Source organism: Ambystoma mexicanum, chromosome 1q (genome assembly GCF_040938575.1).
Source record: "Ambystoma mexicanum isolate Mex_15411 chromosome 1q, UKY_AmexF1_1, whole genome shotgun sequence".
Classification (NCBI taxonomy): domain Eukaryota; kingdom Metazoa; phylum Chordata; class Amphibia; order Caudata; family Ambystomatidae; genus Ambystoma; species Ambystoma mexicanum.
This window is the reverse complement of record NC_090922.1, coordinates 1,551,328,328-1,551,355,794: the sequence shown is the minus strand read 5'-3', so window position 1 is coordinate 1,551,355,794 and position 27,467 is coordinate 1,551,328,328. Positions and strand designations below refer to the sequence as shown.

The window sequence follows — 27,467 nt, the reverse complement described above, 5'->3', positions numbered from 1 at the left end:
CCAGACTCATCCTCCCTCTACTGAAATATTCACATTTCTCCCCAGCTCTCGCCAAGCCACACTGACTCCCCAGCAGCATCCTTGCCCCCCTGCAAGCCATACCAAAGGCAGCAGCCAGTCTCATCCTCCCTCTACTGAAATATTCACACGTCTCCCCAGCTCTCACCTAGCCACACTGACTCCCCAGCAGCATCCCTGCCCCCCTGCAAGCCATACCAAAGGCAGCAGCCAGACTCATCCTCCACCTACTGAAATATTCACACATCTCCCCAGCTCTCGCCAAGCGACACTGACTCCCCAGCAGCATCCCTGCACCCCTGCAAGCCATACCAAAGGCAGCAGCCAGACTCATAATCCGCCTACTGAAATATTCACACATCTCCCCAGCTCTTGCCAAGCGACACTGACTCCACAGCAGCATCCTTGCCCCCTGCAAGCCATACCAAAGGCAGCAGCCAGATTCATACTCCACCTACTGGAATATTCACACATCTCCCCAACTCTCGCCATGTGACACTGACTCCCCACCAGCATCCTTGCCCCCCTGCAAGACATACCAAAGGCAGCAGCCATACTCATCCTCCACCCACTGAAATATTCGCACATCTCCCCAGCTCTCGCCCAGCCACACTGACTCCCCAGCAGCATCCCTGCCCCTGCAAGCCATACCAAAGGCAGCAGCCAGAATCATCCTCCATCTACTGAAATATTCACACATAACCCCAGCTCTCGCACAGCCACACTGACTCCCCAGCAGCATCCCTGCACCCCAGCAAGCCATACCAAAGGCAGCAGCCAGACTCATCCTCCACCCACTGAAATATTCACACATCTCCCCAGCTCTCGCCAAGCGACACTGACTCCCCAGCAGCATCCTTGCCCCCCTGCAAGCCATACCAAAGGCAGCAGCCAGACTCATCCTCCAACCACTGAAATATTCACACATCTCCCCAGCTCTCGCCAAGCGACACTGACTCCCCAGCAGCATCCTTGCCCCCCTGCAAGCCATACCAAAGGCAGCAGTCAGACTCATCCTACACCTACTGAAATATTCACACATCAACACAGCTCTCACCAAGCTACACTGACTCCCAAAAAGCATCCTTTCCCCCCCTGCAAGCCATACCAAAGGCAGCAGCCAGACTCATCCTCCACACACTGAAATATTCACACATCAACCCAGCTCTCGCCCAGCCACACTGACTCCCCAGCAGCATCCTTGCGCCCCTGCAAGCCATAACAAAGGCAGCAGCCAGAGCCATCCTCCAACCACTGAAATAATTACACATCTCCCCAGCTCTCGCCCAGCCTACTCAATCCATAGCAGTATCCTTGCCCCCTGCAAGCCATACCAAAGGCAGCAGCTACTCATCCTCCAACCACTGACATATTTACACATAACCCCAGCTCTCACCAAGCCACACTGACTCCCCAGCAACATCCTTGACCCCCTGCAAGCCATTCCAAAGGCAGCAGCCAGACTCATCCTCCACCCACTGAAATATTCACACATCTCCCCAACTCTCGCCAAGTGACACTGACTCCCCAGCAGCATCCTTGCCCCCCTACAAGCCATACCAAAGGCAGCAGCTTCTCATCCTCCAACCACTGAAACATGTACACATAACCACAGCTCTCACCCAGCCACACTGACTCCCCAGCAGCATCCATGCCCCCTGCTAGCCATTCCAAAGGCAGCAGCCAGACTCATCCTCCACCTACTGAAATATTCACACATCAACCCAGCTTTCACACAGCCACACTGACTCCCCAGCAACATCCATGCCCCCTGCAAGCCATTCCAAATGCAGCAGCCAGAATCATCCTCCACCCACTAAAATATTTATACATCTCCCCAGCTCTCGCCCAGCCTACTCAATTCATAGCAGCATCCTTGCCCCCTGCAAGCCATACCAAAGGCAGCAGCCAGACTCATCCTCCACCTAATGAAATATTCACACATCAACCCAGCTCTCACACAGCCACACTGACTCCCCAGCAACATCCGTGCCCCTGCAAGCCATTCCAAATGCAGCAGCCAGAATCATCCTCCAACCACTGAAATATTCACACATCTCCCAGCTCTCGCACAGCCACACTGACTCCCCAGCAGCATCCCTGCTCCCCAGCAAGCTATACCAAAGGCAGCAGCCAGACTCATCCTCCACCCACTGAAATATTCACACATCTCCCCAGCTCTCAACAAGCTACACTGACTCCCAAAAAGCATCCTTGCCCCCCTGCAAGCCATACCAAAGGCAGCAGCCAGACTCATCCTCCACCTACTGAAATATTCACACGTCTCCCCAGCTCTCACCTAGCCACACTGACTCACCAGCAGCATCTGTGCCCCTCTGCAAGCGGTACCAAAGGCAGCAGCCAGAATCATCCTCCACCCACTGAAATATTTACACATCTCCCCTGCTCTCGCCCATCCTACTCAATACATAGCAGCATCCTTTCCCCCTGCAAGCCATACCAAAGGCAGCAGCCAGACTCATCCTCCACCCACTGAAATATTCACACATCAACCCAGCTCTCGCCCAACCACACTGACTCCCCAGCAACATCCGTGCCCCCTGCAAGCCATTCCAAATGCAGCAGCCAGAATCATCCTCCACCCACTGAAATATTCATACATCTCCCCAGTTCTTGCCCAGCCTACTCAATCCATAGCAGCATCCTTGCCCCCTGCAAGCCATACCAAAGGCAGCAGCCAGACTCATCCTCCAACCACTGAAATATTCACACATCTCCCCAGCTCTCGCACAGCTACACTGACTCCCCAGCAAGCCATACCAAAGGCAGCAGCCAGACTCATCCTCCACCCACTGAAATATTCAGACATCTCCCCAGCTCTCGCCAAGCGACACTGACTCCCCAGCAGCATCCATGCCCCCTGCAAGCCATACCAAAGGCAGCAGCCAGACTCATAATCCACCTACTGAAATATATACACATCTCCCCAGCTCTCGCCCAGCCTACTCAATCCATAGCAGCATCCTTGCCACCTGCAAGCCATACCAAAGGCAGCAGCTACTCATCCTCCAACCACTGAAATATTCACACATCTACCCAGCTCTCGCCAAGCCACACTGACTCCCCAGCAGCATCCGTGCCCCCTGCAAGCCATACCAAAGGCAGCAGCCAGACTCATCCTCCACCTACTGAAATATTCACACGTCTTCCCAGCTCTCACCTAGCCACATTGACTCCCCAGCAGCATCCCTGCCCCCCAGCAAGCCATACCAAAGGCAGCAGCCAGACTCATCCTCCACCCATTGAAATATTCACACATCTCCCCAGCTCTCGCCAAGCGACACTGACTCCCCAGCAGCATCCTTGCCCCCCCTGCAAGCCATACCAAAGGCAGCAGCCAGACTCATCCTCCCTCTACTGAAATATTCACATTTCTCCCCAGCTCTCGCCAAGCCACACTGACTCCCGAGCAGCATCCTTGCCCCCCTGCAAGCCATACCAAAGGCAGCAGCCAGTCTCATCCTCCCTCTACTGAAATATTCACACGTCTCCCCAGCTCTCACCTAGCCACACTGACTCCCCAGCAGCATCCCTGCCCCCCTGCAAGCCATACCAAAGGCAGCAGACAGACTCATCCTCCACCTACTGAAATATTCACACATCTCCCCAGCTCTCGCCAAGCGACACTGACTCCCCAGCAGCATCCCTGCACCCCTGCAAGCCATACCAAAGGCAGCAGCCAGACTCATAATCCACCTACTGAAATATTCACACATCTCCCCAGCTCTTGCCAAGCGACACTGACTCCCCAGCAGCATCCTTGCCCCCTGCAAGCCATACCAAAGGCAGCAGCCAGACTCATCCTCCACCTACTGAAATATTCACACATCAACCGAGCTCTCGCACAGCGACACTGACTCCCCAGAAGCATCCGTGCCCCCCTGCAAGCCATACCAAAGGCAGCAGCCAGACTCATACTCCACCTACTGGAATATTCACACATCTCCCCAACTCTCGCCATGTGACACTGACTCCCCACCAGCATCCTTGCCCCCCTGCAAGACATACCAAAGGCAGCAGCCAGACTCATCCTCCAACCACTGAAATATTCACACATCTCCCCAGCTCTCGCCCAGCCTACTCAATCCATAGCAGCATCCTTGCCCCCTGCAAGTCATACCAAAGGCAGCAGCCAGACTCATCCTCCACCCACTGAAATATTCACACATCTCCCCAGCTCTCGCCCAGCCTACTCCATCCATAGCAGCATCCTTGCCCCCTGCAAGCCATACCAATGGCAGCAGCCAGACTCATCCTCCAACCACTGAAATATTCACACGTCTCCCCAGCTCTCACCTAGCCACACTGACTCCCCAGCAGCATCTGTGCCCCCCTGCAAGCGGTACCAAAGGCAGCAGCCAGACTCATCCTACACCTACTGAAATATGCACACATCAACCCAGCTCTCACCAAGCTACACTGACTCCCAAATAGCATCCTTGCCCCCCTGCAAGCCATACCAAAGGCAGTAGCCAGACTCATCCTCCACCTACTGAAATATTCACACATCTCTCCAGCGCTCACCCAGCCACACTGACTCCCAAGCAGCATCCCTGCCCCCTGCAAACCATACCAAAGGCAGCAGCCAGACTCATCCTCCACCTACTGAAATATTCACACGTCTCCCTAGCTCTTGCCAAGCCACACTTACTCCCCAGCTGCATCCCTGCCCCCTGCAAGCCATACCAAAGGCAGCAGCTACTCATCCTCCAACCACTGAAATATTTACACATAACCCCAGCTCTCACCCTGCAAGCCATACCAAAGGCAGCAGCCAGACTCATCCTCCACCCACTGAAATATTCACACATCAACCCAGCTCTCGCCCAGCCACACTGACTCCCCAGCAGCATCTGTGCCCCCCTGCAAGCCATACCAAAGGCAGTAGCCAGACTCATCCTCCACCTACTGAAATATTCACACATCTCCCCAGCTCTCGCCAAGCCACACTTACTCCCCTGCAGCATCTGTGCCCCCCTGCAAGCCATTCCAAATGCAGCAGCCAGACTCATCCTCCACCTACTGAAATATTCACACATCTCCCCAGCTCTCGCCAAGCGACACTGACTCCCCAGCAGCATCCCTGCACCCCTGCAAACCGTACCAAAGGCAGCAGCCAGACTCATACTCCACCTACTGAAATATTCACACATCAACCCAGCTCTCGCACATCGACACTGACTCCCCAGCAGCATCCGTGCCCCCCTGCAAGCCATACCAAAGGCAGCAGCCAGACTCATACTCCACCTACTGGAATATTCACACATAACCCCAGCTCTCGCACAGCCACACTGACTCCCCAGCAGCATCCCTGCCCCCCCCCCAGCAAGCCATACCAAAGGCAGCAGCCAGACTCATCCTCCACCCACTGAAATATTCACACATCTCCCCAGCTCTCGCCCAGCCACACTGACTCCCCAGCAGCATCCCTACCCTGCAAGCCATACCAAAGGCAGCAGCCAGAATCATCCTCCATCTACTGAAATATTCACACATAACCCCAGCTCTCGCACAGCCACACTGACTCCCCAGCAGCATCCCTGCCCCCCCAGCAAGCCATACCAAAGGCAGCAGCCAGACTCATCCTCCACCCACTGAAATATTCACACATCTCCCCAGCTCTCGCCAAGCGACACTGACTCCCCAAAAGCATCCTTGCCCCCCTGCAAGCCATACCAAAGGCGGCAGCCAGACTCATCCTGCACCTACTGAAATATTCACACATCAACACAGCTCTCACCAAGCTACACTGACTCCCCAAAAGCATCCTTGCCCCCCTGCAAGCCATACCAAAGGCAGCAGCCAGACTCATCCTCCGCACACTGAAATATTCACACATCAACCCAGCTCTCGCCCAGCCACACTGACTCCCCAGCAGCATCCTTGCGCCCCTGCAAGCCATACCAAAGGCAGCAGCCAGAGTCATCCTCCAACCACTGAAATAATTACACATCTCCCCAGCTCTCGCCCAGCCTACTCAATCCATAGCAGTATCCTTGCCCCCTGCAAGCCATACCAAAGGCAGCAGCTACTCATCCTCCAACCACTGACATATTTACACATAACCCCAGCTCTCACCAAGCCACACTGACTCCCCAGCAACATCCTTGACCCCCTGCAAGCCATTCCAATGGCAGCAGCCAGACTCATCCTCCACCCACTGAAATATTCACACATCTCCCCAACTCTCGCCAAGTGAGACTGACTCCCCAGCAGCATCCTTGCCCCCCTACAAGCCATACTAAAGGCAGCAGCTACTCATCCTCCAACCACTGAAACATTTACACATAACCCCAGCTCTCACTCAGCCACACTGACTCCCCAGCAGCATCCATGCCCCCTGCTAGCCATTCTAAAGGCAGCAGCCAGACTCATCCTCCACCTACTGAAATATTCACACATCAACCCAGCTCTCACACAGCCACACTGACTCCCCAGCAACATCCATGCCCCCTGCAAGCCATTCCAAATGCAGCAGCCAGAATCATCCTCCACCCACTGAAATATTTATACATCTCCCCAGCTCTCGCCCAGCCTACTCAATTCATAGCAGCATCCTTGCCCCCTGCAAGCCATACCAAAGGCAGCAGCTACTCATCCTCCAACCACTGAAATATTCACACATCTACCCAGCTCTCGCCAAGCCACACTGACTCCCCAGCAGCATCCGTGCCCCCTGCAAGCCATACCAAAGGCAGCAGTCAGAATCATCCTCCAACCACTGAAATATTCACACATCTCCCCAGCTCTCGCACAGCCACACTGACTCCCCAGCAGCATCCCTGCTCCCCAGCAAGCCATACCAAAGGCAGCAGCCAGACTCATCCTCCACCCACTGAAATATTCACACATCTCCCCAGCTCTCAACAAGCTACACTGACTCCCAAAAAGCATCCTTGCCCCCCTGCAAGCCATACCAAAGGCAGCAGCCAGACTCATCCTCCACCTACTGAAATATTCACACGTCTCCCCAGCTCTCACCTAGCCACACTGACTCACCAGCAGCATCTGTGCCCCTCTGCAAGCGGTACCAAAGGCAGCAGCCAGAATCATCCTCCACCCACTGAAATATTTACACATCTCCCCTGCTCTCGCCCAGCCTACTCAATACATAGCAGCATCCTTTCCCCCTGCAAGCCATACCAAAGGCAGCAGCCAGACTCATCCTCCACCCACTGAAATATTCACACATCAACCCATCTCTCGCCCAACCACACTGACTCCCCAGCAACATCCGTGCCCCCTGCAAGCCATTCCAAATGCAGCAGCCAGAATCATCCTCCACCCACTGAAATATTCATACATCTCCCCAGTTCTCGCCCAGCCTATTCAATCCATAGCAGCATCCTTGCCACCCTGCAAGCCATACCAAAGGCAGCAGCTACTCATCCTCCAACCACTGAAATATTCACACATCTCCCCAGCTCTTGCCAAGCGACACTGACTCCCCAGCAGCATCCGTGCCCCCTGCAAGCCATACCAAAGGCAGCAGCCAGACTCATCCTACACCTACTGAAATATACACACATCAACCCAGCTCTCACCAAGCTACACTGACTCCCAAAAAGCATCCTTGTCCCCCTGCAAGCCATACCAAAGGCAGCAGCCAGACTCATCCTCCACCTACTGAAATATTCACACGTCTTCCCAGCTCTCACCTAGCCACATTGACTCCCCAGCAGCATCCCTGCCCCCTGCAAGCCATACCAAAGGCATCAGCCAGACTCATCCTCCACCCACTGAAATATTCACACATCTCCCCAGCTCTCGCCAAGCGACACTGACTCCCCAGCAGCATCCATGCCCCCTGCAAGCCATACCAAAGGCATCAGCCAGACTCATCCTCCACCCACTGAAATATATACACATCTCCCCAGCTCTCACCCAGCCTACTCAATCCATAGCAGCATCCTTGCCACCCTGCAAGCCATACCAAAGGCAGCAGCCAGACTCATCCTCCACCCATTGAAATATTCACACATCTCCCCAGCTCTCGCCAAGCGACACTGACTCCCCAGCAGCATCCTTGCCCACCCTGCAAGCCATACCAAAGGCAGCAGCCAGACTCATCCTCCCTCTACTGAAATATTCACATTTCTCCCCAGCTCTCGCCAAGCCACACTGACTCCCCAGCAGCATCCTTGCCCCCCTGCAAGCCATACCAAAGGCAGCAGCCAGTCTCATCCTCCCTCTACTGAAATATTCACACGTCTCCCCAGCTCTCACCTAGCCACACTGACTCCCCAGCAGCATCCCTGCCCCCCTGCAAGCCATACCAAAGGCAGCAGCCAGACTCATCCTCCACCTACTGAAATATTCACACATCTCCCCAGCTCTTGCCAAGCGACACTGACTCCCCAGCAGCATCCTTGCCCCCTGCAAGCCATACCAAAGGCAGCAGCCAGATTCATACTCCACCTACTGGAATATTCACACATCTCCCCAACTCTCGCCATGTGACACTGACTCCCCACCAGCATCCTTGCCCCCCTGCAAGACATACCAAAGGCAGCAGCCATACTCATCCTCCACCCACTGAAATATTCGCACATCTCCCCAGCTCTCGCCCAGCCACACTGACTCCCCAGCAGCATCCCTGCCCCTGCAAGCCATACCAAAGGCAGCAGCCAGAATCATCCTCCATCTACTGAAATATTCACACATAACCCCAGCTCTCGCACAGCCACACTGACTCCCCAGCAGCATCCCTGCACCCCAGCAAGCCATACCAAAGGCAGCAGCCAGACTCATCCTCCACCCACTGAAATATTCACACATCTCCCCAGCTCTCGCCAAGCGACACTGACTCCCCAGCAGCATCCTTGCCCCCCTGCAAGCCATACCAAAGGCAGCAGCCAGACTCATCCTCCAACCACTGAAATATTCACACATCTCCCCAGCTCTCGCCAAGCGACACTGACTCCCCAGCAGCATCCTTGCCCCCCTGCAAGCCATACCAAAGGCAGCAGTCAGACTCATCCTACACCTACTGAAATATTCACACATCAACACAGCTCTCACCAAGCTACACTGACTCCCAAAAAGCATCCTTGCGCCCCTGCAAGCCATACCAAAGGCAGCAGCCAGAGCCATCCTCCAACCACTGAAATAATTACACATCTCCCCAGCTCTCGCCCAGCCTACTCAATCCATAGCAGTATCCTTGCCCCCTGCAAGCCATACCAAAGGCAGCAGCTACTCATCCTCCAACCACTGACATATTTACACATAACCCCAGCTCTCACCAAGCCACACTGACTCCCCAGCAACATCCTTGACCCCCTGCAAGCCATTCCAAAGGCAGCAGCCAGACTCATCCTCCACCCACTGAAATATTCACACATCTCCCCAACTCTCGCCAAGTGACACTGACTCCCCAGCAGCATCCTTGCCCCCCTACAAGCCATACCAAAGGCAGCAGCTTCTCATCCTCCAACCACTGAAACATGTACACATAACCACAGCTCTCACCCAGCCACACTGACTCCCCAGCAGCATCCATGCCCCCTGCTAGCCATTCCAAAGGCAGCAGCCAGACTCATCCTCCACCTACTGAAATATTCACACATCAACCCAGCTTTCACACAGCCACACTGACTCCCCAGCAACATCCATGCCCCCTGCAAGCCATTCCAAATGCAGCAGCCAGAATCATCCTCCACCCACTAAAATATTTATACATCTCCCCAGCTCTCGCCCAGCCTACTCAATTCATAGCAGCATCCTTGCCCCCTGCAAGCCATACCAAAGGCAGCAGCCAGACTCATCCTCCACCTAATGAAATATTCACACATCAACCCAGCTCTCACACAGCCACACTGACTCCCCAGCAACATCCGTGCCCCCTGCAAGCCATTCCAAATGCAGCAGCCAGAATCATCCTCCAACCACTGAAATATTCACACATCTCCCAGCTCTCGCACAGCCACACTGACTCCCCAGCAGCATCCCTGCTCCCCAGCAAGCCATACCAAAGGCAGCAGCCAGACTCATCCTCCACCCACTGAAATATTCACACATCTCCCCAGCTCTCAACAAGCTACACTGACTCCCAAAAAGCATCCTTGCCCCCCTGCAAGCCATACCAAAGGCAGCAGCCAGACTCATCCTCCACCTACTGAAATATTCACACGTCTCCCCAGCTCTCACCTAGCCACACTGACTCACCAGCAGCATCTGTGCCCCTCTGCAAGCGGTACCAAAGGCAGCAGCCAGAATCATCCTCCACCCACTGAAATATTTACACATCTCCCCTGCTCTCGCCCATCCTACTCAATACATAGCAGCATCCTTTCCCCCTGCAAGCCATACCAAAGGCAGCAGCCAGACTCATCCTCCACCCACTGAAATATTCACACATCAACCCAGCTCTCGCCCAACCACACTGACTCCCCAGCAACATCCGTGCCCCCTGCAAGCCATTCCAAATGCAGCAGCCAGAATCATCCTCCACCCACTGAAATATTCATACATCTCCCCAGTTCTTGCCCAGCCTACTCAATCCATAGCAGCATCCTTGCCCCCTGCAAGCCATACCAAAGGCAGCAGCCAGACTCATCCTCCAACCACTGAAATATTCACACATCTCCCCAGCTCTCGCACAGCTACACTGACTCCCCAGCAAGCCATACCAAAGGCAGCAGCCAGACTCATCCTCCACCCACTGAAATATTCAGACATCTCCCCAGCTCTCGCCAAGCGACACTGACTCCCCAGCAGCATCCATGCCCCCTGCAAGCCATACCAAAGGCAGCAGCCAGACTCATAATCCACCTACTGAAATATATACACATCTCCCCAGCTCTCGCCCAGCCTACTCAATCCATAGCAGCATCCTTGCCACCTGCAAGCCATACCAAAGGCAGCAGCTACTCATCCTCCAACCACTGAAATATTCACACATCTACCCAGCTCTCGCCAAGCCACACTGACTCCCCAGCAGCATCCGTGCCCCCTGCAAGCCATACCAAAGGCAGCAGCCAGACTCATCCTCCACCTACTGAAATATTCACACGTCTTCCCAGCTCTCACCTAGCCACATTGACTCCCCAGCAGCATCCCTGCCCCCCAGCAAGCCATACCAAAGGCAGCAGCCAGACTCATCCTCCACCCATTGAAATATTCACACATCTCCCCAGCTCTCGCCAAGCGACACTGACTCCCCAGCAGCATCCTTGCCCCCCTGCAAGACATACCAAAGGCAGCAGCCAGACTCATCCTCCAACCACTGAAATATTCACACATCAACCCAGCTCTCACCCAGCCACACTGACTCCCAGAAAGCATCCTTGCCCCCCCTGCAAGCCATACCAAAGGCAGCAGCCAGACTCATCCTCCCTCTACTGAAATATTCACATTTCTCCCCAGCTCTCGCCAAGCCACACTGACTCCCCAGCAGCATCCTTGCCCCCCTGCAAGCCATACCAAAGGCAGCAGCCAGTCTCATCCTCCCTCTACTGAAATATTCACACGTCTCCCCAGCTCTCACCTAGCCACACTGACTCCCCAGCAGCATCCCTGCCCCCCTGCAAGCCATACCAAAGGCAGCAGACAGACTCATCCTCCACCTACTGAAATATTCACACATCTCCCCAGCTCTCGCCAAGCGACACTGACTCCCCAGCAGCATCCCTGCACCCCTGCAAGCCATACCAAAGGCAGCAGCCAGACTCATAATCCACCTACTGAAATATTCACACATCTCCCCAGCTCTTGCCAAGCGACACTGACTCCCCAGCAGCATCCTTGCCCCCTGCAAGCCATACCAAAGGCAGCAGCCAGACTCATCCTCCACCTACTGAAATATTCACACATCAACCGAGCTCTCGCACAGCGACACTGACTCCCCAGAAGCATCCGTGCCCCCCTGCAAGCCATACCAAAGGCAGCAGCCAGACTCATACTCCACCTACTGGAATATTCACACATCTCCCCAACTCTCGCCATGTGACACTGACTCCCCACCAGCATCCTTGCCCCCCTGCAAGACATACCAAAGGCAGCAGCCAGACTCATCCTCCAACCACTGAAATATTCACACATCTCCCCAGCTCTCGCCCAGCCTACTCAATCCATAGCAGCATCCTTGCCCCCTGCAAGTCATACCAAAGGCAGCAGCCAGACTCATCCTCCACCCACTGAAATATTCACACATCTCCCCAGCTCTCGCCCAGCCTACTCCATCCATAGCAGCATCCTTGCCCCCTGCAAGCCATACCAATGGCAGCAGCCAGACTCATCCTCCAACCACTGAAATATTCACACGTCTCCCCAGCTCTCACCTAGCCACACTGACTCCCCAGCAGCATCTGTGCCCCCCTGCAAGCGGTACCAAAGGCAGCAGCCAGACTCATCCTACACCTACTGAAATATGCACACATCAACCCAGCTCTCACCAAGCTACACTGACTCCCAAATAGCATCCTTGCCCCCCTGCAAGCCATACCAAAGGCAGTAGCCAGACTCATCCTCCACCTACTGAAATATTCACACATCTCTCCAGCGCTCACCCAGCCACACTGACTCCCAAGCAGCATCCCTGCCCCCTGCAAACCATACCAAAGGCAGCAGCCAGACTCATCCTCCACCTACTGAAATATTCACACGTCTCCCTAGCTCTTGCCAAGCCACACTTACTCCCCAGCTGCATCCCTGCCCCCTGCAAGCCATACCAAAGGCAGCAGCTACTCATCCTCCAACCACTGAAATATTTACACATAACCCCAGCTCTCACCCTGCAAGCCATACCAAAGGCAGCAGCCAGACTCATCCTCCACCCACTGAAATATTCACACATCAACCCAGCTCTCGCCCAGCCACACTGACTCCCCAGCAGCATCTGTGCCCCCCTGCAAGCCATACCAAAGGCAGTAGCCAGACTCATCCTCCACCTACTGAAATATTCACACATCTCCCCAGCTCTCGCCAAGCCACACTTACTCCCCTGCAGCATCTGTGCCCCCCTGCAAGCCATTCCAAATGCAGCAGCCAGACTCATCCTCCACCTACTGAAATATTCACACATCTCCCCAGCTCTCGCCAAGCGACACTGACTCCCCAGCAGCATCCCTGCACCCCTGCAAACCGTACCAAAGGCAGCAGCCAGACTCATACTCCACCTACTGAAATATTCACACATCAACCCAGCTCTCGCACATCGACACTGACTCCCCAGCAGCATCCGTGCCCCCCTGCAAGCCATACCAAAGGCAGCAGCCAGACTCATACTCCACCTACTGGAATATTCACACATAACCCCAGCTCTCGCACAGCCACACTGACTCCCCAGCAGCATCCCTGCCCCCCCCCCCAGCAAGCCATACCAAAGGCAGCAGCCAGACTCATCCTCCACCCACTGAAATATTCACACATCAACCCAACTCTCGCCCAGCCACACTGACTCCCCAGCAGCATCCCTACCCTGCAAGCCATATCAAAGGCAGCAGCCAGAATCATCCTCCATCTACTGAAATATTCACACATAACCCCAGCTCTCGCACAGCCACACTGACTCCCCAGCAGCATCCCTGCCCCCCCCCAGCAAGCCATACCAAAGGCAGCAGCCAGACTCATCCTCCACCTACTGAAATATTCACACATCTCCCCAGCTCTCGCCAAGCGACACTGACTCCCCAAAAGCATCCTTGCCCCCCTGCAAGCCATACCAAAGGCAGCAGCCAGACTCATCCTACACCTACTGAAATATTCACACATCAACACAGCTCTCACCAAGCTACACTGACTCCCCAAAAGCATCCTTGCCCCCCTGCAAGCCATACCAAAGGCAGCAGCCAGACTCATCCTCCACACACTGAAATATTCACACATCAACCCAGCTCTCGCCCAGCCACACTGACTCCCCAGCAGCATCCTTGCCCCCCAGAAAGCCATACCAAAGGCAGCAGCCAGAGTCATCCTCCAACCACTGAAATAATTACACATCTCCCCAGCTCTCGCCCAGCCTACTCAATCCATAGCAGTATCCTTGCCCCCTGCAAGCCATACCAAAGGCAGCAGCTACTCATCCTCCAACCACTGACATATTTACACATAACCCCAGCTCTCACCAAGCCACACTGACGCCCCAGCAACATCCTTGACCCCCTGCAAGCCATTCCAAAGGCAGCAGCCAGACTCATCCTCCACCCACTGAAATATTCACACATCTCCCCAACTCTCGCCAAGTGACACTGACTCCCAAGCAGCATCCTTGCCCCCCTACAAGCCATACCAAAGGCAGCAGCTACTCATCCTCCAACCACTGAAACATTTACACATAACCCCAGCTCTCACCCAGCCACACTGACTCCCCAGCAGCATCCATGCCCCCTGCTAGCCATTCCAAAGGCAGCAGCCAGACTCATCCTCCACCTACTGAAATATTCACACAACAACCCAGCTCTCACACAGCCACACTGACTCCCCAGCAACATCCATGCCCCCTGCAAGCCATTCCAAATGCAGCAGCCAGAATCATCCTCCACCCACTGAAATATTTATACATCTCCCCAGCTCTCGCCCAGCCTACTCAATTCATAGCAGCATCCTTGCCCCCTGCAAGCCATACCAAAGGCAGCAGCTACTCATCCTCCAACCACTGAAATATTAACACATCTCCCCAGCTCTCGCACAGCTACACTGACTCCCCAGCAAGCCATACCAAAGGCAGCAGCCACTCATCCTCCACCTACTGAAATATTCACACAACAACCCAGCTCTCACCCAGCCACACTGACTCCCCAACAACATCTGTGCCCCCTGCAAGCGATTCCAAATGCAGCAGCCAGTCATCCTCCAACCACTGAAATAAGTACACATCTCCCCAGCTCTCGCCCAGCCTACTCAATCCATAGCAGTATCCTTGCCCCCTGCAAGCCATACCAAAGGCAGCAGCTACTCATCCTCCAACCACTGAAATATTTACACATAACCCCAGCTCTCACCTAGCCACACTGACTCCCCAGCAGCATCTGTGCCCCCCTGCAAGCCATAACAAAGGCAGCAGCCAGGCTCATCCTCCACCTACTGAAATATTCACACATCAACCCAGCTCTCACCCAGCCACACTGACTCCCCAACAACATCTGTGCCCCCTGCAAGCCATTCCAAATGCAGCAGCCAGAGTCATCCTCCAACCACTGAAATAAGTACACATCTCTCCTGCTCTCGCCCAGCCTACTCAATACATAGCAGCATCCTTTCCCCCTGCAAGCCATACCAAAGGCAGCAGCCAGACACATCCTCCACCCACTGAAATATTCACACATCTCCCCAGCTCTCACCCAGCCTACTCAATCCATAGCAGCATCCTTGCCCCCTGCAAGCCATACCAAAGGCAGCAGCCAGACTCATCCTCCACCCACTGAAATATTCACACATCTCCCCAGCTCTCGCCCAGCCTACTCAATCCATAGCAGCATCCTTGCCCCCTGCAATCCATACCAAAGGCAGCAGCCAGACTCATCCTCCAACCACTGAAATATTCACACGTCTCCCCAGCTCTCACCTAGCCACACTGACTCCCCAGCAGCATCTGTGCCCCCCTGCAAGCCATACCAAAGGCAGCAGCCAGGCTCATCCTCCACCTACTGAAATATTCACACATCAACCCAGCTCTCACCCAGCCACACTGACTCCCCAACAACATCTGTGCCCCCTGCAAGCCATTCCAAATGCAGCAGCCAGAGTCATCCTCCAACCACTGAAATAAGTACACATCTCTCCTGCTCTCGCCCAGCCTACTCAATACATAGCAGCATCCTTTCCCCCTGCAAGCCATACCAAAGGCAGCAGCCAGACTCATCCTCCACCCACTGAAATATTCACACATCTCCCCAGCTCTCACCAAGTGACACTGACTCCCCAGCAGCATCCGTGTCCCCTGCACGCCATACCAAAGGCAGCAGCCAGACTCATCCTCCACCTACTGAAATATTCACACATCTCCCCAGCTCTCGCCAAGCGACACTGACTCCCCAGCAGCATCGGTGCGCCCTGCAAGCCATACCAAAGGCAGCAGCCAGACTCATCCTCCAACCACTGAAATATTCACACATCAACCCAGCTCTCACCCAGCCACACTGACTCCCCAGCAGCATCCTTGCCCCCCAGAAAGCCATACCAAAGGCAGCAGCCAGACTCATCCTCCAACCACTGAAATATTCACACATCAACCCAGCTCTCACCAAGCTACACTGACTCCCAGAAAGCATCCTTGCCCCCCTGCAAGCCATACCAAAGGCAGCAGCCAGACTCATCCTCCCTCTACTGAAATATTCACATTTCTCCCCAGCTCTCGCCAAGCCACACTGACTCCCCAGCAGCATCCTTGCCCCCCTGCAAGCCATACCAAAGGCAGCAGCCAGACTCATCCTACACCTACTGAAATATTCACACATAACCCCAGCTATCGCACAGCCACACTGACTCCCCAGCAGCATCCGGTAGCTCAGCATTCAATGGTGGATCTGTTTGGCATAGAATGTTCATCATAACAGGGCAGACTGGTATCTCAGCATTCCATAGGAGGATCTGTTGGACACAGAATGTCCATCATAACAGGACAGACCAGTATCTCAACATAGCATTGTGGATCTGTTTGACAAATAATATCCATCATAACAGGGCAGAGCGTTATCGCAACATTCCATGGTGAATCTGTTTGAGCCAGAAAGTCCATCATAACAGGGCAGACCAGTATCTCATCATTCCATGGTGAATCTGTTTGAGCCAGAATGTCCATCATAACAGGGCAGACCAGTATCTCAACATTCAATAGTAGATCTGTTTGACACAGATTGTCTATCATAACGGGACAGACCAGTGTCTCGACATGCAATGGTGGATCTGTTTAACACAGAATGTCCATAACCGGGCAGACCAGTATCTTAGCATGTCATGAAGGATCTGTTTGCCACAGAATGTCCATCATAACAGGGCAGACAAGTATCTCAGCATGCAATGGAGGATCTGTTTAACACAGATTGTCCATCAAAACAGGGCATACCAGTGTCTCAGCATTCAATGGAGGATCTTTTTGACACTGAATGTCCATCAAAACAGGGCAGACTGGTATCTCAGCATTCAATGGTGGTTCTGTTTGACACTGAATGAACATCATAACAGGGCAGACCGGTATCTCAGCATTCAATGGTGGTTCTGTTTGACACTGAATGTCCATCATAACAGGGCAGACCGGTATCTCAGCATTCAATGGTGGTTCTGTTTCACACAGAATGTCCATCATAACAGGGCAGACCGGTATCTCAGTATTCGATGGAGGATCTGTTTGACACAGAATGTCCATCATAACAGGGCAGACCAGTGTCTCAGCATTCACTGGTGGATCTGTTTGACACTGGATGTCCATCATAACAGGGCAGACTGGTATCTCAGCATTCAATGGTGGTTCTGTTTGACACAGAATGTCCATCATAACAGGGCAGACCAGTATCTCAGTATTCGATGGAGGATCTGTTTGACACAGAATGTCCATCATAACAGGTCAGACCAGTGTCTCAGCATTCACTGGTGGATCTGTTTGACACTGAATGCCCATCATAACCGGGCAGACCGGTATCTCAGCATTCAATGGTGGTTCTGTTTGACACAGAATGTCCATCATAACAGGGTAGACCAGTATCTCAGTATTCGATGGAGGATCTGTTTGACTCAGAATGTCCATCATAACAGGGCAGACCAGTGTCTCAGCATTCACTGGTGGATCTGTTTGACACTGAATGTCCATCATAACAGGGCAGACTGGTATCTCAGCATTCAATGGTGGATCTGTTTGACACAGAATGTCCATCATAACAGGGCAGACCGGTATCTCAGTATTCGATGGAGGATCTGTTTGACACAGAATGTCCATCATAACAGGTCAGACCAGTGTCTCAGCATTCACTGGTGGATCTGTTTGACACTGAATGTCCATCATAACAGGGCAGACTGGTATCTCAGCATTCAATCGTGGTTCTGTTTGACACAGAATGTCCATCATAACAGGGCAGACCAGTGTATCAGCATTCACTGGTGGATCTGTTTGACACTGAATGTCCATCATAACAGGGCAGACTGGTATCTCAGCATTCAATGGTGGTTCTGTTTGGAACAGAATGTCCATCATAACAGGGCAGACTGGTATCTCAGCATTCAATGGTGGTTCTGTTTGACACAGAATGTCCATCATAACAGGGCAGACCAGTGTCTCAGCATTCACTGGTGGATCTGTTTGACACTGAATGTCCATCATAACAGGGCAGACTGGTATCCCAGCATTCAATGGTGGATCTGTTTGACACAGAATGTCCATCATAACAGGTCAGACCAGTGTCTCAGCATTCAATGTAAACCGTATCCTCATTTCATTCACAGGAGACTGACTTGGGGCTATTTGAGCTACAGAGGGAGCCTGATAGCGCATTCAGTTGTATGTGACAACCCAAATTTGGAGGGAGAAATCTGATGACCGCATCGGTGGGAAACCATTGCCACCAGTGTATTGTTATGTTGTGTATTCAGATGGAGATTGGAAAACATGTGTATTATTTGAAAATGTATCACAACTAAAACAAATAAAACATAAAATTATCATTATATCGGCTGCTTGTGGTCACACTTTGGTACTTAACCCCCCCCTTCTCAGAAATAAATATCAGGGATAATATTATTCATAGCGATCAGGAAGTGGGCAGCGGTGTCGCTATGCACTCACTATCCCCAACACCTTGGATGATTGTGAATACCTATCTATAAAACTACAGAGTGATCACAATTCCACTATTCATGTTTTAATTTTATATCGTCTACCTTCTGTCGCACCTAATTTTGAAGAACAGCTAATAGCTTTGGTCTCTGATGAAGGCAAACCTTCCTGCCTGGACACTGTTCTGGGAGATTTTAACTTATGGGGGTTTAATGAAAGGATAACCTTTACACTCTTCATTCCAGTCCATGGGCTCTAATCTAATTATATACGAGCCCGCACACACAGCTGGCCATATACGAGACTGGGTACCAACCCTATGCTTGGAAACATCTACTCCTAATATTTCTTCATGCCCATAGACCGGCCATTATCTAATAGCTTTGGACTAAGTACTTCCTGCCCCATACCAAAAGATCAATATGAATCTAGACACAACATAAAAACCAGAAACTTACGTAATATCTCACTTGAGGCCTTCAAACAGGCTGTTGGCCCCATGACTACAAACCTATCTATAACTAATGATGTACATATTCTTACTTACAAGTTCCTGCACATTACTTTAGTCTGAACTAAAATATTACAAACTGAAGCACGTCATAAATATTGGTTTTCTTCGGATATTCTTAATCATAGGATCTGGTGGAAAAACCCTAGCGCCCTTACACTCGCCACATACAAAGCTGCAGTGCCTTGAACTATAAACACACTATGCTGTCTGCAAAAAAGGACCTTTTTAACATCAGAATCTCCAAGCAAATTCAGACAAAGAGCTCTTTTTAATCCTCAAAGAACTAGAGGGAACAACAACCCCTTTTGCCCCGAGGCAACCTAGCAACACCTGGTGTAAACAAAATCCAAGATGGCTTTATTGAAAAATCCAAACCCATTCGGGACACCATCAAGGCTCAGTTTCGAGATCTCGTTCTTCATGATGTGTCTATTAAGGATCCCATTCTAATCTCTGTTGCCATTCCATCATTCTCTCTTGGTCCTGGAGATCCTCTCCTTGACATTATCTCAGGTTTGAAACCCACTGTTTGCCCTGGTGACGTTTGTCCAGGTCCTGTTGTCAAGGACTGCATCCAAATGTCTTGATCCTCTAGTTATTGAACTCGTTAACTCCTCCGGTTCATGTGCGGCAGTACCTGAATGTCTTAAGGAGGTCTGGATTACTCCCGTTCTCCATAAAATAACACTTTATCCTGAGATAGTTGGGAATTAATGCCCAATTACTACCGATCCTTTTTTGTTGAAAGTTATTGATGATCATAATGAACTAGGTGTTCACCAGTCAGGGTTTCGTGCCATGCATGTGACGGAGACTGCCATGTTAAATTTGAGAGAGAATCTTGTTGAGATCACTGAAAGGGGTAAAGTTGCTCTGTTGATGCTGCCTAACCTCTCAGCAGCTTTTGACTTTCTAGATCATTCCAAGCTGCTGGAGAGGCTGAGCAGTCTCAGGAATTGCTCCGGGCATAATATAAATTGGATGTCATCCTTTCTCAGTTCAAGATCAGCCAGGGTTGCTATTGGTGGCTTCCAATCACAGCCAGAGATCCTAGCATGTGGCGTCCCACAAGGTCCATGCCTTTCGCCTACCTTATTTAATATCTATGTACGTCCCTTATTTGATATGCTTGATGGTATAGATGTAAAATATACAAATTATGCTGACAATACTCAGCTTGTGTTTGAGCTTTCTGGAAACTATGATCTCAATCCTGAAAATGTGATCCAAACATGGATGGTCATGAACTCACTTGCTTTGAACAATGATAAAACCGAGCTCATGCTTGTCGGCCCAACTAATCAGCTCAAAAGAATTACTTAAACATGTCCTATAGATCAAGGCCTCGTTTTCCTATGTAAATAAACTTTAGCGCCAAATCAAACCCCATCTCACACCCACCAACCTTGCATCGGTTTCCTCAGCATTGGTTAATTTCCGTCTTGATTATTGCAACAGTTTGATGATTGGCACCACTGAAAACAACCTTAGAACATTGCAGGTGATTCAGAATGGGGCCGTTTTTGGAAAGAACAACAGAGATCACACAACTTAAGCCAGGAGGTCTCTGCACTTGCTGCCAGTACGCCATTGCATCACACACAAGATTCCTACACATACCCATTGCATTTCTGGACAAGTCTCCAGTTTGATCAGGACGGAGGCCAACAGGGTCCCATCAATACCCTCAATAAGGGCAACCTGCGCTTTTTGCTGGGCTAGGATCCTGTTTTTTCTTGTATAACTTGCTGACATTTTCGATCATTTACCACAAGGTGTCTGGCTCAGACAGGAACATACTTATCCATATACTCTTCTCATAGTTCCTGCCTGAATAAGATCACGTCGGTGTTCGACATCCCCTGTGCTTCCAGAGTTACCAAGTCTTGAGCTACTCCAGAAGCGTAACAAGAATCTGAATATGTTGTGTGGTTTGCAGAAGCAGGCAGGCTACTGAATGGGGCACAACCGCCTCAACAAGAGATCCCAACACAATATCCTCCCTCTGTTCTAATGCCAATGCCAATGTCATAGTTGCCACTGATCTGCAGGACCTGTGACTAACCCTATGATGTAGAACACTATTGGTGGATGCTATGGTTCCGAGACAAAACCTTTCTGCTCATGAAATTATAGTGTGAAGACTTTCTTATAATCAGGACACTTTCTGTTCTTTATGGCTTCTTATTATGGCTAACTGCAAACTATCTGCTTCTCTACTGTTCCATATTCATTGTTCCCCTACACGGGCTATCACTATCTTCACCGTTCATCTTTGCTTTGCATCTTGGAATGGCTAACCTAGTCTCTCCTTCTCTGCTGGACACTACAGGAAGCCAAAGATCCTCCTCCGGTATCGACAAAGAGGATCTCAGCAAATTGGCCACGGCCAGCATCCTTTTTTCAGTACACTGCATTCAAGCTTTCCTTTCCTTAGTTCCTGTTCCACCATCTTTTCTGTGCACCTTAGAGCGTGTCAGCTGACCACAACCAGCCATGACCGGCTGACAGGATGGCCTTCATCCTCAGTGACCGAGCTTCACCACCCTCTGTCAATCCTGGCTGTTGGCCAGTGTGGCACTTCTTTATTGATTTCAGTGCCAAAGCATGATGTGGGAATGGTCAGTGGGCCATACATTTCATGATATCTGTGTTAATCCTTTTCATGAGATTGTGGATCAGTTATGCTACCCATTTAACAAGTGTCTTCTAAATAATTCAGTAGTGTTCCAGGATTTGTATTAAGTGAAAACATGCCTATTTTCTTTTTCAAACGAGAATGTATGTGTCACTTGTGGAAGACTAATCCTGTGTTTCTTTTTTCCTTCAAACAGGGCCATAAAAGCAAGAATGGAAAACAATAACATGTTGTGAAAAGATTCTGTTAAAAAAAGAAAGGTAACGCTGATAGCTGGGACTTGGGAAAGTCTGCTTCATCATGACAGCCAGTCCCAACGTATAGCTTCTAACCATGGGACAAATATTCCACAGACTGCAATTGTTTATCTTTTTAGTGGAAATATCTGGTTCCTATGTCCAGTCAATACCAGTCACTTGGCAGGTCTTCTTTGTCCAACCCATATGATATCTCTGTTCCATCAAAGCGTCTTCGAGCCATCACATTATATTCACAATTAAGGTTGCACCAATATGCTCAATGTAGCATTCTGTAACGTAGAGATAAGTAACTGCATATGGGAACATACACGCAGGAGATACTAAGCCCCAGAGAGTCTATAGAAATGTTCTAAATGGGATGCCTCCTCCTCTGTGAAGACTTTAAAGAATACACTAAGGAGAGGCTAACAAAAGGCACCTTACAAGTGCCCGCACATGCCAAAACATGCAATACAAATGGCCAGCTATGACAAGTATTCCAGGACATAGCGCCATGTAACGGTAGACCACTGAATCCATACCAGAGAGAGGAGAGAATATGAATGGACAGACAAGAGGGAAATGGCACCCACTTTGAAGTAGAGTCTTTGTACCTTCATGCATTGGGACTTGTAGACACTCTTTACACATTGTTTTCTAAGGCAAGACACTGGTGTACCACATTCAGTGTGAAAAAGGTGCTCAACACCAACTTTGCAATTGATGCTTCAAAATCGATAACACCCCATGCTGTGGAGCTAGTCAGTAGTTGCTGATGTTTCTGTAAAATATGGCAGCATTTAAAGCCCAAAAACCATAAGTCTAGAAACTGTGCTCTGGACATAGAAAGGTTACAAGCACAAGCCTTTGTCTATTTTCGGACTTGCCTGCTCTGGCCGAGGATTGCGGTTCATTCTTGACACTTGTGTGAAGAAATGCACTTGACCTGGTGAGACCAACAGCGAGAGTCAGATCATTATACAAATTCAGAGAATTACAATTTAAAGATAACATCCTAAAAATGGAGGAACCTTCTGATTTAACAGAATGTGAAGCTCCTTTCAAGGAAACGAGTCCTCGATGTAAACAGAAGACATTTCACTCTGAAGAGAAAGAACATAAGTGTTCTGAATGTGCCAAGGCTTTTAAAGAAACAAGTCATCTATTGATCTATCAGAAGAATCACACAAGGAAGAAGCCATATGCATGTTCTGAGTGTGATAAGGCTTTCACTGCAAAGAATACCCTAGTGAGACATCACAGGAATCACAGTGGGGTGAAGCCGTATGCATGTTCTGAATGTGATAAGGCTTTCCAGCAAAAGGGTGAACTATTGATACATCAGAGAAGTCATACTGGGGTGAAGCCATATGCATGTTCTGAATGTGATAAGGCTTTCACTGTGAAGAGTAACCTAGTGAGACATCAGAGGAATCACACTGGTGAGAAACCATATGCATGTTCTGAATGTGATAAGGCTTTCAAGCAAAAGGGTCATCTATTGATACATCAGAGAAGTCACACTGGTGAGAAGCCATATGCATGTTCTGAATGTGATAAGGCTTTCAAGCAAAAGGGTAATCTAGTGAGACATCAGAGACGTCACACTGGTGAGAAACCATATGCATGTTCTGAATGTGATAAGGCTTTCAAGCAAAAGGGTAATCTAGTGATACATCAGAGAAGTCACACTGGTGTTAAGCCATATGCATGTTCTGAATGAGATAAGGCTTTCAAGCAAAAGTGTGAACTATTAATACATCAGAGAAGTCACACTGGGGTGCAGCCATATGCATGTTCTGAATGTGATATGGCTTTCAAGGGAAAGGGCGATCTAGTGAGACATCAGAGAAGTCATACTCGTGGGAAACCATATGCATGTTCTGAATGTGATAAGGCTTTCAAGCGAAAGGGTGAACTATTGATACATCAGAAAAGTCACACTGGTATGAAACCAAATGCATGTTCTGAATGTGATCAGGCTTTCGCTGTGAAGAGTAACCTAGTGAGTCATCAGAGGAATCATACTGGTGAGAAACCGTATGCTTGTTCTGACTGTGATAAGGCTTTCAAGAAAAAGGCTAATCTAGTGAGACATCAGAGAAGTCACACTGGTATGAAACCATATGCATGTTTTGAATGTGATAAGGCTTTCAAGCAAAAGGGTAATCTATTGATACATCAGAGAAATCACACTGGTAAGAAACCATATGCATGTTCTGAATGTGATAAGGCTTTCGCTGTGAAGAGTAACCTAGTGAGTCATCAGAGGAATCATACTGGTAAGAAGCCGTATGCTTGTTCTGACTGTGATAAGGCTTTCAATCGAAAGGGTAATCTAGTGAGACATCAGAGAAGTCACACTGGTGAGAAACCATATGCATGTTCTGAATGTGATAAGGCTTTCAAGCAAAAGGGTCATCTATTGATACATCAGAGAAGTCATACTGGGGTGAAGCCATATGCATGTTCTGAATGTGATAAGGCTTTCATGCGAAAGGGTGAACTATTGATACATCAACTGAATCACACTGGGGTGAAGCCATATGCATGTTCTGAATGTGATAAGGCTTTCACTGCAAAGAGTAACCTAGTGAGACATCAGAGGAATCACACTGGTGAGAAACCATATGCATGTTCTTACTGTGATAAGGATTTCAAGCGAAAGGGCGAACTATTGATAGATCAGATGACTCACACTGGGGTGCAGCCATATGCATGTTCTGAATGTGATAAGGCTTTCAAGCAAAAGGGTGAACTATTGAAACATCAGATGAATCACACTGGGGTGAAGCCACATGCATGTTCTGAATGTGATAAGGCTTTCACTGCAAAGATTAACCTAGGGAGACTTCAGAGGAATCACACGGGTGTGAAACCATATGCATCTTCTGAATGTAGTAAGTCTTTCAGTGAAAAGAGTAACCTAGTGAGACATCGGAGGAGTCACACTGGGAGGATGCTATGCATGTCCTCAATGTGATAAGGCTTTCAATTGAAATGATCAGCTTGTGTGATAGATCAGTGAAATCACACTGGGGTGAAACGATATTCATGTTCTGAATGTGATAAAGCTTTTATGCTGAAAAGTTGTCTATTGATAAATCAGAGAGATCATACTGGTGAAAAAACATATACATGTTACATACCATATACATACATTTGCCTCTGCTCCCCACTTCTATTCGCCTCTTACTCTCCTATATCACCTGATGAGGTTTCTAGACGAGTCCGCTCTATGACAGCCTCATCAAAACAGGTGCTCCCCTGCTCCTCTAGAACTATCAAGGACAAACTTGCCATCCTTCCTCCAGCCTTGGCTGATTTCTGCAATCGCTCCTTTGCCACTGGATCCTTCCAGTTACTCCTCAACCACTCCCTGGTGCATCCTCTCACCATAAAGCCTTTCTGACTGGCAATATACCACTCTATCTCCATTACCCCCTTCCTGGGCACTCTATTGGAGAAGCTGCCCATCTCCCAGCTTATCCACCACACTGACTTTTTTGGTTCTCTTCATGAATATCGGTCTGAACACCTGTGAAGACTTGTTCTCTAATCTCGATTCCAACTCTTTTTCCGTTCTCATTGTTCTTGAACTTTCCTCTGCCTTTCATACAGTCAATCATGCCACCCTTACAAATCGGCTCTGTGATACCCTTGGTATCACGGACCTGGCTCTGGATTGGGCCCTTTTCTCTCCTCCGTCTCACTCTCTACCTGTGGTTTCCCTGAGGGCTATAACATCTCACCTTGGGTTTTCAACATCTACCTTGCCCGTCTAGCCTTCTCCCCAAACTTCCAGTGTTATGCGGATGACGCTCAGCTCTATTCAATCTTCTCTCCTCTGTCTCCTCCACTTCCTCTCCCAGTCCTGACTGTCTGTCTGCTATTCAGGCATGGGCCACTGCTACCAATCTCTGCCTTAATGCCAGTAAGACTGAGATCCCCAGCTCCCTCCGTCTTTCCTACACTCTGGTCTTGTTCCAGATGTGCTCATGGCCCAGTACAAGGTTAGATCGAGGTAACAGGCTGACAACCACCTTCATGATCTAGACCAGCTCACTACTCCAGCAGCAGGGATCCTGGTTGCCATTGTACAGATGGGAAGGAGGTAGAATGTACCCCTTCCTCCAGCATGTTACACAACTATCTTCAACGCCTCTGTAACAGAGTTTACAGCATATGAAGTTCAGCAGTTCAACCACTCCTACAACTCGGTGAACAAGACAGTCATGAAGAAAGGTGCATGAGATCTGCTCCAGAAAGGCACCATCACAAGGAATGGCTTGAACTGGACAGATCTTAAGAAAAGCGTTGACAATGACACATTTGTAGCAGAGTGCAATCTAACTGATTAAAAACAAAAACATGTTTTTTAATAAAAGCCACACTACAGGGTTAAATGATAAACTTGAATAGACACATCTATGAACTGGTAGGCATTTATCATATCATTTTAACACACTTGTACTACACAGTTAGAATGCTGTTCTATTTTATGCAGATTTACGTCATAGATCGAGATCTACAATACAATCTTTCATTGCTTAATGCCTCTGTAGCAGCCCTTTATTCTTGATACATTGGGCCTCATTACGAGGAAGGAGGTAACCATGCTGCTTTTTGCGGCATGGCTTCCCCCATTCCGGGTACTGGGTCCGGGATCCCGGAATGGGGAAGTACCGGGCCATTCCGACTTTCGAGGGCCCGGTAATTCCCCATCCCAGGAACCCATCCCCGGTACATCCCCATTCCCATTCGAGCCCCCATAGGGCTCAGTGGGAATGGGGAGGATGCAAACACCAGGTCCGTTAATGACGGGCCCGTTGTTTGCATCCTGGTCTGCTCGCGGGACCCTCCAAGGACGCCTGGTAAAACCAGGCGTCCTTTGCGGGTCCCGCAAGGAGACCTCGTAATTGGGCAGTAGAGGGATTACGGGGCTGGCATCCCTACCGGCCCCGTTATCCCTCTACCGCATACCTCATAATGAGGTCCATTGTTTCTTACATGCCAGTTTCCTTACGCAGGTTTACAACATAACTATGATGATGGTACACACACTCAGATAATGGTGCATTGCAAAGCTATCAAAAAGGTTGTGGTAAATTACCACTTACAGGCCGCCTCAGCTACAGCCTTCTTCATTTAAGTTACTGTTCAAATCCGGTCATTCGTTTCGTCCAGCCGCGGTGAAAGCGTGTGAAACCTTTCGCCAATCCGAGGGCTTGTCCTTCTCCATTCTTTAAAGTAACTTTTCGTCTGACAAACTTCGTTCTGAACACTTGGCAAAAACTTAACTGCAAACCGCCCTGAACTGTGTGATCTTGA

At 50.2% G+C, this 27,467-nt stretch overlaps 1 pseudogene; it reads left to right on the top strand.

The window, feature by feature from the left end:
• The window catches only part of LOC138552126 (zinc finger protein 268-like), a 117,720-nt pseudogene extending 91,030 nt beyond the window's left edge, over positions 1-26,690 (top strand).
• Positions 26,691-27,467: the final 777 nt, after the last annotated feature.